Raw genomic sequence first — 14248 nt, 5'->3', positions numbered from 1 at the left:
TTCGCCTCCTTCCCGTCTCCTCCCCCCTCCTCCTCCGCCTCCTCCTCCTCCTTCTCCTCCTCCTCCTCCGCCGCCTCCTCGCCTCCGCCTCCTCATCCTCCTCCTCCTTCTCCTCCTCCGTCTCTCCTCCTCCTCCCCTCCTCCCCTCCTTCCCTTCCCTCCTGTCATCTACGTCCTCCTCTCTTCCTCCTCCTCTCCGCCCCTCCTCCTCCTCTCCTCCCACCATCCTCTCTTATTAACATTTGTTTATTAAAACATGTTTCACTTGTATCACTTTAAAGCAGCTAAACAGAACCTGCATCTTGTGAATGTTTTCATTATGGATTAATCTGTAGATCATTTTCTCAATTAATCAATTAGTTGTTTGTCATCAGTCCAAAACCCAAATGTATTCTGTTGAATATGATATAAAACAGAGAAAAGTATTGATTGTATATTATTATTTCTGTTCTAATGGATTCTGTTTCTCTGTTGATAAAGGAAACACTAAACAACTGGATCCAAGTTGTTCTGATGGTGTTAAAGACCAGCTGAAACACACAACATGCTTATTCTTTATGTGTTGGTCTGTTTGTTGTTGTTTGATTTTAAATATCTGATTTAATTCAGGATAATACTAAAGTTAAAGTCTGTGTTTGTATGAGCCTGATATTTATATGTGTGTCAGTATGCATCCCTCCATCCTCCAGCCTCTCGTTCACCGTCTGTCCTCTTCCTTTACATCTTCCTTTATCGAATCATTTCACTTGTCTTGTTGTCTTGTTGTCTTGTTTTCAAGCTCCAGTTCCTTTCTTTCCGCCCTGAATTCCAGGTCACCAAACAAACCAAAAGTGAAATATAGTTCATACACTACCGTCGAAATGAATGTGAATGTGTGTGAACGTGTGTGAACGTGTGTGAATGTGTGTGAACGTGTGTGAACGTGTGTGAACGTGTGTGATTGTGTGTGAACGTGTGTGAACGTGTGTGAACGTGTGTGAACGTGTGTGATTGTGTGTGAACGTGTGTGAACGTGTGTGAACGTGTGTGAATGTGTGTGAACGTGTGTGTGAACGCGTGTGAACGTGTGTGAACGTGTGTGAATGTGTGTGAACGTGTGTGATTGTGTGTGAACGTGTGTGAACGTGTGTGAACGTGTGTGAATGTGTGTGAACGTGTGTGTGAATGTGTGTGAACGTGTGTGAACGTGTGTGAACGTGTGTGATTGTGTGTGAACGTGTGTGAACGTGTGTGAACGTGTGTGAACGTGTGTGTGAACGTGAGTGAACGTGTGTGAACGTGTGTGAATGTGTGTGAACGTGTGTGATTGTGTGTGAACGTGTGTGAACGTGTGTGAACGTGTGTGAATGTGTGTGAACGTGTGTGTGAATGTGTGTGAACGTGTGTGAACGTGTGTGAACGTGTGTGATTGTGTGTGAACGTGTGTGAACGTGTGTGAACGTGTGTGAACGTGTGTGAACGTGTGTGTGAACGCGTGTGAACGCGTGTGAACGTGTGTGTGAACGTGTGTGAACGCGTGTGATTGTGTGTGAATGTGTATGTGAACGTGTGTGAGCGTGTGTGTGAACGTGTGTGAACGTGTGTGAACGTGAGTGAACGTGTGTGAACGTGAGTGAACGTGTGTGAACGTGTGTGAACGTGTGTGAACGTGAGTGAACGTGTGTGAACGTGAGTGAACGTGTGTGAACGTGTGTGTGAACGTGTGTGTGAACGTGTGTGAACGTGTGTGAACGTGAGTGAACGTGTGTGAACGTGTGTGTGAACGTGTGTGTGAACGTGTGTGAACGTGTGTGAACGTGTGTGAACGTGTGTGTGAACGTGTGTGTGAACGTGTGTGTGAACGTGTGTGAATGTGTGTGAACGTGTGTGTGAACGTGTGTGTGAACGTGTGTGAGCGTGTGTGTGAACGTGTGTGAACGTGTGTGAACGTGAGTGAACGTGTGTGAACGTGAGTGAACGTGAGTGAACGTGTGTGAACGTGTGTGAACGTGAGTGAACGTGTGTGAACGTGTGTGAACGTGAGTGAACGTGTGTGAACGTGTGTGAACGTGTGTGAACGTGAGTGAACGTGAGTGAACGTGTGTGAACGTGTGTGAACGTGAGTGAACGTGTGTGAACGTGAGTGAACGTGTGTGAACGTGAGTGAACGTGTGTGAACGTGCGTGAACGTGTGTGTGAACGTGCGTGAACGTGTGTGAACGTGTGTGAACATGTGTGTGAACGTGTGTGAACGTGTGTGAACGTGTGTGAACGTGTGTGATTAGCGAGCTCATCTGATTGCACGAGGATGTGTAACAGTTTGAATATCATCAAGTTGTCTGAATTAAATGAGTTGTTTTGTACGAGCAGGCTGAACACAGATTACAGTGACATGAAAACAACATATTATTACATGTTGTATTCATGTCTCTGTAATCTGTATTGTCAGACATATTTTGAGGCCCCCTGCAGCGACTCTTAGGACCCTCACGTAGAATCACTTGGAGGTTGAATGATGATCGAGGCTCTCTTACACTTTTCTGGACTGGAAACAAACTCAAAACTATTTAAATGTAAATTGTACATTTGGTGTCTGAATTATAGTTTGTATCTCTGTTGGAATAATTATTATTAAACAACATCGATGTAATGGCTGATTCTAAACGGTACATTAAACATTCATTTTCAGGTATTTTTCTTTCTTTTCTTTTGTCTTAAACCAACGTACACGCTTTTTAAATTGTCACATTTATTGTTGTATCTGTTTTTCTGAGTCTCCACTTGGTGATAAGCTAACATATAACAGTGTTATCTTATCTTCATGGTAGAGACGTCATTTCAGCTGCTCACTTATCTGCTGCTGTGTAGCTGATAAGTGTAGTTTCCTGTTTCAACACAAAAGGCTTCCACGTGGTAAATCCCTGCACACACAATGGATTTAATCAAATTACTCTTCATGTAGCAGGGCTCCTTCACAGTCAAGGATTAAGTCTCAAGACAAAATCATTCTCACTGCTGAAGCATCGCAAGTCATTCCGTGAAATCATCGACTGATTTTATGGCACAATCTCATTTAGACTATAAAAACATGTCATCACCCAGAAAATCCTCATTTGGACAGAAAGCATCCAGCGCAGACACCTGTCAATCAAACTAACAGCCCAAAACATGCTCATCTCTAAGCTCCTCTTAATTAAACCTCTTAAAACAAAGTCTGCACATCTTATCGCAGCACAATACTGTACGACCGTGTTTCATGTTCAGATCTAAAGTGATGCAGGAACGAGTCAGCACTTCCTGTTCCCTCGTCTCAAAGTCAATCGTTTATTTAACGGGTTTTTGGTCAGAAGCCTGAAATATATTCTGGGATTTTAACATTTTGATCTACGACAATACGTCAGTAAACACCCGAGTCGTGACTGTTGGAAACTGTGAAAAGAGTAAACTAGAAGAACTCCGCCGGGGCCAGATGACCTTCAAGCGATGTTAATGAAAGTGAAAGATAACATACGTACCCGCCCCGTGATTCACATCGTTGGCAAGACCCAAATATTCGACTATCCGATTATTCGCTCGTTGGGTCGAGTATTTGATTTTAGATTTTCAACTTTGGGATTTGAGTATTAATGTTTTGTTGTTTTTTGTATAAAACATGCCAAACCTTTTGGGAAATGTTTTTTATTCAATAACAAATAATAATAATACAATGAACGGCTGAATAAAACAGCGTCATGCTGCCCAGTATTGTTCTGTAATCCTACCGACAGACACACCGTACAGGTTAATAATCAACAGACAAGAAGGAGTTGAAGTTTATGACGTGTTGTCCAAACACAACACAAATGTTTATCTGTTAATATTAAAATTCTTCCTGATGAGACAGTTAACAATGATATCTTATATTTATACACACAAATCCATCCGTCCAGAAGTAAAGGGGTCAAAGGTCACGTAAATATAAACGCGACGCTTCATGTAACAGTTGAACCATCCAATCAGTTTTTGTCTGTCTGTCTAATGTTACCTGAAAAGCAAACACTTATAGGGAGCCTCAGTGTGTGTGTGTGTGTGTGTGTGTGTGTGTGTGTGTGTGTGTGTGTGTGTGTGTGTGTGTGTGTGTTTGTGTGTGTCCTTGGTGCAGCGCTAACATGCTAACAACCCGCCTGGCCCCTCTGAGCAGGCTGACACCGTAAATAACTCTTCCCTCTGGGGTCATGCTATCATGCTAACAATAGACGTTTGCCACGAGGTGAATGCTATCATGCTAACGAGGTATCTGTCGCTTAGCATTAGCGCTGCTGTCCCGCTGGGACGACAGAACGCTCCTTCATCAGAGGGTCGAGCGGCGGAGACATGACAGATGCTGAGAGCCCTGCTGGGAATCTGTAGAGTTATTTATGTTCAGGTCAACAACATCTTCATGACGGGGTCCAGATGTGTACAATCTATAGGAGGAAGCAATGAAGGGATCTCTAATGTATGTTATAAAGACATTGCTGTCCTCCCGTAATAAATGGGGTCATTATACTTTGTACTCTGCAATAGGAAAGGTCTTCCTATAGGTTGTACACATCTGGACCCCGTCATGAAGATGTTGTTGACCTGAACATAAATAACTCTACAGATTCCCAGCAGGGCTCTCAGCATCTGTCCAGTCTCCGTCAACATCAACATTTCATATTCATTTCTGTCTCTAACACACACACACACACACACACACACACACACACACACACACACACACACTGCTGTTGCGATACCTGGCAGAGGCCATTCTGCACCTGCAGTGAGTCCCAAATCTAGAAAAAACACTTTCAGTCTACTAACCAACCGAGACTTTACTTTTATTTCACCCAATGTCAAAACATCAGCAGGGATACATTAAAGGTGAAATAAAACATTTTCAACTGCAGTTATTTCCAGAACGTTCTATAAACAAATGCATTTACGAAGGCTATTAAAAGTGAAATAAAGTGTGTCCTTCTTTCTCTCACACATCCAGATGACTGCACTTCTCTTTGGAATAGCAATATTATGCTGGGGGGGGTGCTGTCTGAGGTTTGTGCGACGGACGGACGGACGGGGGGTGCTGGTGCGTAGTTCACTCCTCTCCTTTCCTCCACTCTGTCTCTGACTGTAAGTGTGTGTGTGCGCGAGCGAAACAGAGCGGAGGAGGGAATGTGATCGCGCAAGGCAAGAAAAAAACAACAAACTTGAATTTCAGGGGGCTGTTGGGGGAATATATATGTATTTTTTTTTAACGGTGCGCGATCTACCTGCACTACCCTCGCGATCGACCGGTTGGGCGACATTTATAGAGTACCGCAGTGGGTCACCAGGTTTGAGACTAATTAAACCGTTAGCTGTTAGCTAGCTAACGTTAGCTGTTAGCTAGCTAACGTTAGCTGTTAGCAGCCGGTGGTGTGAGGTACTATAGATTTCACTGTGGTGCGTTTAGGCTCTAAACAGTAATAAGTAATATTGAGCGACGGTAAATCATAACGTTATCATGAGGTGTTCAATGTACACTTGAATAAATACAGTTTTCACAGCAATGTAAAATAGATATTAGAGGGAATTATGACCCATTGAACTTCCTAACAATAACCAGTATGCAAACAGTATTAAATGAAATGCATCTTGAATATGAAGTTTATTGTTTTAGTTTTTTACCGTGGTATTGAATTGGTATCGAGAATTGTGGAACTGCACTGGTATTGATATCAATTACATTTCTGGTGTGGTGACATCTCTAGTTAGAAGGATTTATAGTTCGCCCTACATCATGTGATGTCTGACGGAACAACAACACATCCCCCGCCCGCTCTTTCACAATTAATATCAGAGAAGACAAAAGTTGAGGACCCTCGTGGTAACGTCGCAGAGACTGAGCTGACCTCGCCTCGTCCCCACTCAGGGTCCTCCAGTCAGACATCTCACTCCTCCCCACCTGAGGCTTTTATACTGAGCTTTATTTAAACACAGCCCAGAGACGACGACAAGCGCCACGGGCCCCACAGCTGAGACCTTCCCCCCCCCACCACCATCACCACCACCACAGCTCCTGACACATCCGTCCATCTATCCACACTGCAGATCTGTGTTTCTGCGACTAATAATAATCACATTGTTCAGCTGAAGGGCTATTGGCAGGTAATCGTGAGGACGTCTATAACTTCACCGTCTCCATCCCCCCACGGCTAAACTGTTTACGCTCGCTCTGCGGAGGAGACGACACAGCGCGGCCCGGAGACACACATCCAAACCATCAGATCACTGTTTCACTGCCGTCGTTCTGGATTCACGTCACACTTTTCCCCAGAATGACATCTACATGAGCTGTAACTGCAGCACCACATGATAGTGACATTTATATCCTGTTTGTTGTATGAGTTGTATTGAGTGCAGTGGTACATTCAGCTTGAAGTCGCTGACATTACAAGCAGCCAAATACGGGAAAGTCCAAAGGTCACAGACTGCAGACACTGATTATGTTAACACTAATAATACACTATTATTCCAAATAGGACAACATTCTGAAAGTAGCATTTTTAGATGTGAGATATTATTCAGGTTTTAAGAACATGTGTACAGCGTAGGGTTGAGCAATAAGACTGTAGATACTGAGCAACGGTAGAAATGTGTCCACCGGTAGAGACTCTGCAACACCGCTTGTACCACAGTAGCTTTTTCAGCACAACATTGTGGTTCTTGCGTAACCTCGCAATATCGCGATTTCGCACATCCAGCAAGGGTTCCTGATTTGGGCAGGAGGTGGAGCAAAACCTGCAGGAAAAGTATTTTATTTTATTTTTGTATACTCTAAAGTACAAATTTGAAGTAAAAATCGACACACATGGATGGACATGCAATAAGAGTCAAGTCGTCCCCAGGGAAGAGGCCGGTCTTGGTGGCCTGAATGCATCCTTTTGACCAGACAACTTAGCTAATGTGCTAATTCATTAGCTCAACAAAACAACACGTGTCCACATAATCAGCTGTGCTACAAACCATCAATCAGGATGTTTCTGGTTACAGCAGATATGTTCAGGAAGACGTAATGAACTGTAATGTATTTACATGTTTACAGGTCTGAGACGTCGACCACCGGACGCTCAGCTCAAATAAACAGGAGATACGAGGTTTCATTTGGCAGCGTGCACCCGTCTCAACCTCAGGCTCTAATTAATGTGTTTAGTAGCAATGCTGAATAATAGATTAAATGGCTGCTGCCTTCCTCAGGGCAATGTACCACACACACACACACACACACACACACACACACATCCACATGCTGATTCACACACAACCACAGACAGTACACAAGAACATTTTGGCAACTGCTGCCTCCGAGGCATCAATGCAATAATCCCCTGCTGACACACACACACACACACACACACACACACACACACACACTGAGGCTCCCTACAAGTGTTTCCCCCGCCAACAGTTGCAGGTTTAAATCCCATCTGTCGGCTCAGAGTGCGAGTCTCGTCCCTGCTGCCTCCAAGTCTACATTTACATTTTAGTCGTCCACAGAGATTTACCCACAATTCACTCCAGAGGCTACGAAGCAGCTCCACAAACCGTACTCCATTCAAACTACACCAATCATAGACTGTAAATGTAGATGGACGACGTGTCTCCACTTCTTCCCACTGTACAAAAGTGAAACTAAAACATCCCGGTTGAGATTTTGACATGGCCTAGCTGCTACATGAGCAGCACGGTAGCTAGAAAGACACAACAACTAACCATAATATCGCTATAAATACATTTAGAATTAAACTGACATATTTTCTATTACACGGGGTGTTAATACAACAGAAATGTACTAGTCAGCTTGAAAGCACCATAGTGCAACTCTATGGAACTTGCATTCATCAACTAACAGCTAACAGCTAACAGTTAACAGCTAACAGTTAACAGCTAACAGTTAACAGCTAACAGTTAACAGCAAACAGCTAACAGCTAACAGCTAACAGCTAACAGTTAACAGTTAACAGCTAATAGTTAACAGCAAACAGCTAACAGCTAACAGCTAACAGCTAACAGCTAACAGTTAACAGCTAACAGTAACAGCTAACAGCTTAACAGCTAACAGTTAACAGTTAACAGTTAATAGCTAATAGTTAACAGCTAACAACTAACAGCTAACAGTTAACAGCTAACCGCTAACAGCTAACAGCTAACAGTTAACAGTTAACAGCTAACAGTTAACAGCAAACAGCTAACAGCTAACAGTTAACAGCTAACAGCTAACAGCAAACAGCTAACAGCAAACAGCTAACAGCTAACAGTTAACAGCTAACAGCTAACAGCTAACAGCTAACAGCTAACGATAACCAGATAATTAAGGCATTGACTTGGAACCGAAGTATCGGTTTTCGTGACATCGCGAACACAGACTTGTGATTTATGTTTCAGAAACGTTATCTGTGTCTGCTGACACACCGTGGCCTGACAGCGCTGGCTAACCTTGCTATCAGGGGATATGTTGCTAAGCTAGCTAGCAATACAGTCAGTGATTATACGAACTATAGTATATAACTGGATTCAACAAAGATGATTTAAACTTGGTAACCTGAGCTTAAGGTTCCTTCAGGAAGTAGCTAAAAAACCTCAAAGGACTCAACATTTTAATCCGCTACACTACTGCTGGAATCCAACAATTACAATATGTGTCATGTTTTTAATTTTCTGCCCAAAATTGTTCCTCAGTGGACAAAAAATAAAATAATTGACAAATTAAATCCTGTCGTTTATTTCCTTTTTTCTTTTGTTATCTTTCTGAGTTTCCTCTCGCCTGACTGGGACTCATGGCGTCTCATCTTCTGTCTTGTCTGACATGAAACTACGGTTTAAGATTATTAATTAAAGATAATTCTCCTCGTATCTTAACACCAGCTCTTCCTTTTTTTGCCAAATTGTGTTGTTGAAGATAAATGTCCTTCCAGGCGCTACATGCAGCTGCACTTTATCCTCATTTCACATTTGAGGCATTCAACTGAGCGTGAAACTACAAGTGAGTCCTCAAGGGCAAAATGTCACCAGCTCTCTCTTTCCACAGGGCTTCCAGCCTAAATGTTTCCATTGTTATGCATTTTTTATTTTCTACACCAATAAACAATAAACACTACAATAAATAACACAAACTATGGGGAGCGTGGCAGTGGTGTCCTTCTGTCGTCTCAATCTGTAAGCCTCTGATAAGGAAGTCCTGGCAGCCAAACACGACAGAAACACTATTTAATTTCCCCTCCGTCTCCCCCCCCCCCTCCCTCCTCCTCCCATCTTCTTCTGCACCTCTGGGAGGGCGGTGAGTTAAAATGTTAGTTAGCTGGCTCTGGTGCAACTGCTGCTCAGAGGATAGAGTTTATAATTAAAGTGCAGACTTAAAGGGTTGTAGATACAGAGGAGGAATTATTATTGAAATGATTTCTTGATTTTGAACCTTGTCTGTTTGCGTCGGGTTTCTCTCCCTTTATTTACAGGTTTAGGGAAAAGTCAGTACAATTACAATGCTAACATGTAGATGATGTTTATAATGTTCACCGTGCTAGTTTAGCATGCTAACATCAGCTAACTAGAAGGGCACGAGGAGAGCACAGACCTACGCAAACCTGTAATGTGTTCTTCCTTGGCCCATGCTACATCCGCCCATCCTCAGAGCTCATCTGCAGGTACAGAGCGTCAGAGAGTCGTACACTCGTAGCCACGATGCAAACATGTCTTATACCCTGATCAACACTGTGTTGACGAAAATGTTGGTAAATGATTCAATCTTTTCTTCCTTCACAGCTGTACTTTCATCGCGGTTAACATCCAACACTGGTGATCCTGAAAGTTTCAAGTTTTCAAAACAATGTTGTTGTTTTTTCAGAACTATATTACATAAAAAGATAACTTTATTTAAAAATGTCTCAGCAGCATTGTTGGAAACACTAACCTAACAATAGGGCTGCACAGCTAATCCAATATTTATTGCCATCACGATTTTGGCTTCCTAGAATTAAATAAAAATGATCGACGGCAATATTGATTCATTTAACTTTCAAATGTAGCCTACAATATTTAGGGCTCATTTTTCCATATTGCAATAAATTGGCAAAACAATTATATTGCAATGTCTAATGTTGCAGCCATAAATTGTACATTAGCAGAAATGTAGTAATGTAATGTAATAGTATGTGCATTAAGTACAATAATAACATCTACGACAGCAGGGAGGACTTCTCCACAAGCTTGTTCTGCAGTCCTTCAGGTGAACACCGTAACGCAGCGAGTTAACAGCCCAAGAAATTACCTTAACAAAAAAATACAGAAACTTTCATTTTCTGTGCTCTCAGGACTTTTCCAATGTTTCATTCATCTCTGCTGACGGACGGATTTTCCTGCCGCTCAGCTCAAAACCCATTTACTTCAGACAGGCAAAAAAAAAGCTACATTTCCTCCTGAAATTATCCCATCGTGGATTCTTAATGTGCAGGAGGGTGCAAGTTCATGAAGCCATCAGCGCTGCCCGAGTCTGAGTTAACATGGGGTCATACGCTGCATTCAAAACCCTGTTACATGCTCTATTAGACGGAGATGCTTGCTCTCTCTCTGCCTCTCCTGCTTCAATTCATTCAGTCCGTTCTATTCAGTCCATTCACTCCGGCCTGATCTGCTGGCATGAATGCTACACCGTGTTGTTTTGCCAAAGTGCCCGACTCCATTTGGGTTCCTTCATAACAGGATGTGTTTATTGCTGCAACACATTCATTACCATCCAGCTCTCTCTCTCCTTTGGTGGTCTACAGTTTGCAGCTACGTCTCATCAAACTGATGAAGACGTTTTCTTATATTGCCGTGCGTTGAGCTCTCAAGGCCACCGCACACACTTCTGGCTAAGAGACTAGTGCTGAAACAAGTCCTGGAGAAACCAGATTACTAAAGATCATCGCTGCTGCGCAGAATGGATTAAACATCAAATCAGTTTTGATAACGGCAGGATGCGATCCAGTTAACGTGAGCTACCGGTAACATTGCTCTCACATGACCAGATGATCTGGGACGATCTTTGTTACCGACCAAAGAGTCATCCTCAGATTGTTGTCGTGTGGGGGAATCCGGTATATTCTGGCCCAAGAATCTTCTAATCTGACCTTTAACAAATATTAAAATAAATCTGTCTGTAGAAAACATCACATCACATCACAGTTCATTTATCTGACGCTTTTGTCCAAAGCGACAAAAAGTGCAAACAATCCTGGAGACACAACTCTTCCTCAAAACCTCAATAACCCCAAACGCTGCTTCTAGTGCAGACCTCTGTGAGGACAGACTCATGTTACCTCTCAAGAAGTGATGGTCTGAACTGAGCTCAAGGTCTCAGCTTCACAAGCACAGAATATCTCCTGGACTTTAAATAAGAATACGAACTGGATGCTCGACAGTAGAACAAAGTAAACAACAGCGCTGGTGCTTCATAAGCATAAATATAATAACAGCATGTACGCAGGGTCTGCAGGAGGAAACACAGAGTCAAAGGAACGACATAGAAAGGCAATATGAAAAGCATGAAATATATGCAAATGAGAATTATCTTGTGAACAAATGTGAAGACGTAAGCAAAGTGGAACGGTTGGTAAACATGGGAAAATAAAGAAGACTGGAAAAAGTGTCCAGACAGAGACGTCCTCCGAGGGTTCAACACACAGTCTGACACATCTCAGGTTGGTCACTGACTGTCTCACCGCCTGTCTGATGATGATGATGATGATGATGATGATGATGATGAGACAGGCGGCTGGCTCTGCATTATATGCGTGTCATTCTATATAATGAAGATGACTGCGTGACACAAATAACCAGAACAGGAGCAGAACGCCTCTCCAGTACATTTGTTTTGAGTGTCAATCAAAGTTTGGTCTCTTCTGAACATTTCCAGAAACGATGGATGATATTTGCTCTCGTCGGTCGCTCTGTTGGTCCACCACTTTGGTCCCGACTGAAATATCTCAACAACTATTCTATGGATTGCCAGAGAATTTTGAACAAACATTATTTACAGATAATCGTCAAATTTAAACATTAATGAATATTTTTTCTACTACTGTCATGTGAATATTATATATATATATATATATATATATATATATATATATATATATATATATATATATATATATATATATATATATATATAGTATAATAAAGACAAACATCTGGATAGGGATGTCATCAGAACCAATACTTCCGCACCAAGTCAAAGCCAAAATTCTCATCATCATAGGTCGCGGGCTCAAGACTAACGTCGTCCTTGTAACGCGTTAAAAATCCAAAATGACGCAGGAAACTCACTTTTGACGCACCCAATCTTTTCCCTGAAAATGCTACATTGTGAACAACAAATCTGTTGAAGAAGAGCTCGGTAATGTTAGCGGTTAGCTGTTAGCAGTCCCGCTTGGCTAAATAACGAGCTAACAGCTAAAAGCTGAGGTTTTATTGAGTTACATTATGGTGCGTTTGAGCTCTACTCAGTCAAAATGAGTATTGGGCGAAGGTAAATTATAACGTTATTATGATGTGTTCAAATATAATCTTGTAAAAAGGAATTTTTGTCAACAAACATTTGTTTGAAGGAGATTTTGTAACAGTAACATAAATATACATTAGAGGGAATTATGAGAAAAACCAGAACGCAATAAAGTAAGAAGAGTAAGAAGAGAGGTGAAGGAAGTGCTCAGATCTTAAGTAACAGTAGTAATACTTGTGGTTTTAATGGCAGACTGGAGAATTAGCTCCACCATCTCCATCAACCACTGAACTCATTCACACCGCAGCAGTATTCATTTATATTTTATTTTGAAGGTTTTATGGAAATTCAGCAAAACAATATGGAACTCGTTACAGACCTTTTTTCATGTCTTTCTTTATGACTATGATCTGACACAGTGTTATAAAAGACAAACATATCATGTAGTCTAAACCTGGTATCAAAGTTTTCAAGACCAAAAACAAGAAGTATTTTTTACAGCAGTTTCCTTTTGTGTGGGTGAAGTTGTAGGATGACAGATGGAAGTGTAAATACCATTACAGATCATGACCTGTATTGGCTGATGTTTAAGTGCCTACTGAACATGTTTTCTCTCTCTACGCTTACAGCAGATGTTGAAGCAGCTGCAGGTTTTAATATGAAGCTCACAGCTCATTTCATTCATATAATCTTTGTGAACTCCCTCGTGATGCTCGGCTGCTCTCCCACCATCCCCCGGCACAGATGTAGTTTACTGTCTGTTCTGTAAACTGCTCTGTACGTACTGAAACATACATCATGGAGTCCACTGTCCAATGATTCATTTCAAGCTTAGCAGTGGGGGAAGTACATTTACTCAAGTACTACATTTAAGTACATACTTGTACTTTATTTACATATTTTTTCTTTCTTCTTCTACTCCACTACAGTTCAGAGGCAAATATTGTATGTTTTACTCCACTATATGTATTTGACATTTTGGACCATGTCATTGTTTAGCAAGTCCCAAGGACGTCTCAAGTCTTTGCACTGAAATCCCAAAACACATCCCAAGTGAAGCCTGAAGTCCTGCGTCCAGTCCGAGCGGATCCTATATATATATATATATATATATATATATATATATATATATATGTATACATATGTGTATATATATATATATATATATATATATATGTATACATATGTGTATATATATATATATATATATATATATATATATATATATATATATATATATATGTATACATATGTGTATATATATATATATATATATATATATATATATATATAATCACTTTCTGTGTGAAAGAATTCATGAAGAAAAGATCGGGTTCATTGTGTTCAGGTAAAGCTCGTCGTCATGGAGACCAACAGATACACAGGTCTGCGCTGCTCGTATGAGCGTGTCAGCGGAGTCTCTGCTCACACACACACACACACACACACACACACACACACACACACACACACACAGGCTGCTGACTGTAGAGTCTCACAGGAGGAGCAGTCTGCTTTACATTTCACACAACAACAGACCGGAGGGGGGGTTATAGTAAGAGGAAGAGGTTGGTACGCAGTGAGTGAGTTTCCATCCACACTTTGAATCTATACAGAAACATACTGTGGAAACACGAGACATTGGAAGACGTAGAGGAGTCGAAGTGTTAAAGTTTGGTGGTTAAAAGCAGAAACAGACTTAGTGAATAAATGATGGCGTTACATGAAGCATGTGACTTAAAGATC

General features: G+C 41.6%; 1 protein-coding gene across 1 annotated transcript in view; it reads right to left on the bottom strand.

Moving 5' to 3' along the window:
* LOC115018541 (glutamate receptor 1-like) overlaps nucleotides 1–14248 on the bottom strand; it is a 71354-nt gene that overhangs the window by 45558 nt on the left and 11548 nt on the right.

Source organism: Cottoperca gobio, chromosome 14 (genome assembly GCF_900634415.1).
Source record: "Cottoperca gobio chromosome 14, fCotGob3.1, whole genome shotgun sequence".
NCBI lineage: Eukaryota > Metazoa > Chordata > Actinopteri > Perciformes > Bovichtidae > Cottoperca > Cottoperca gobio.
The sequence above is the reverse complement of the archived record's forward strand: the minus strand, read 5'-3'. Positions and strand labels throughout refer to the sequence as shown.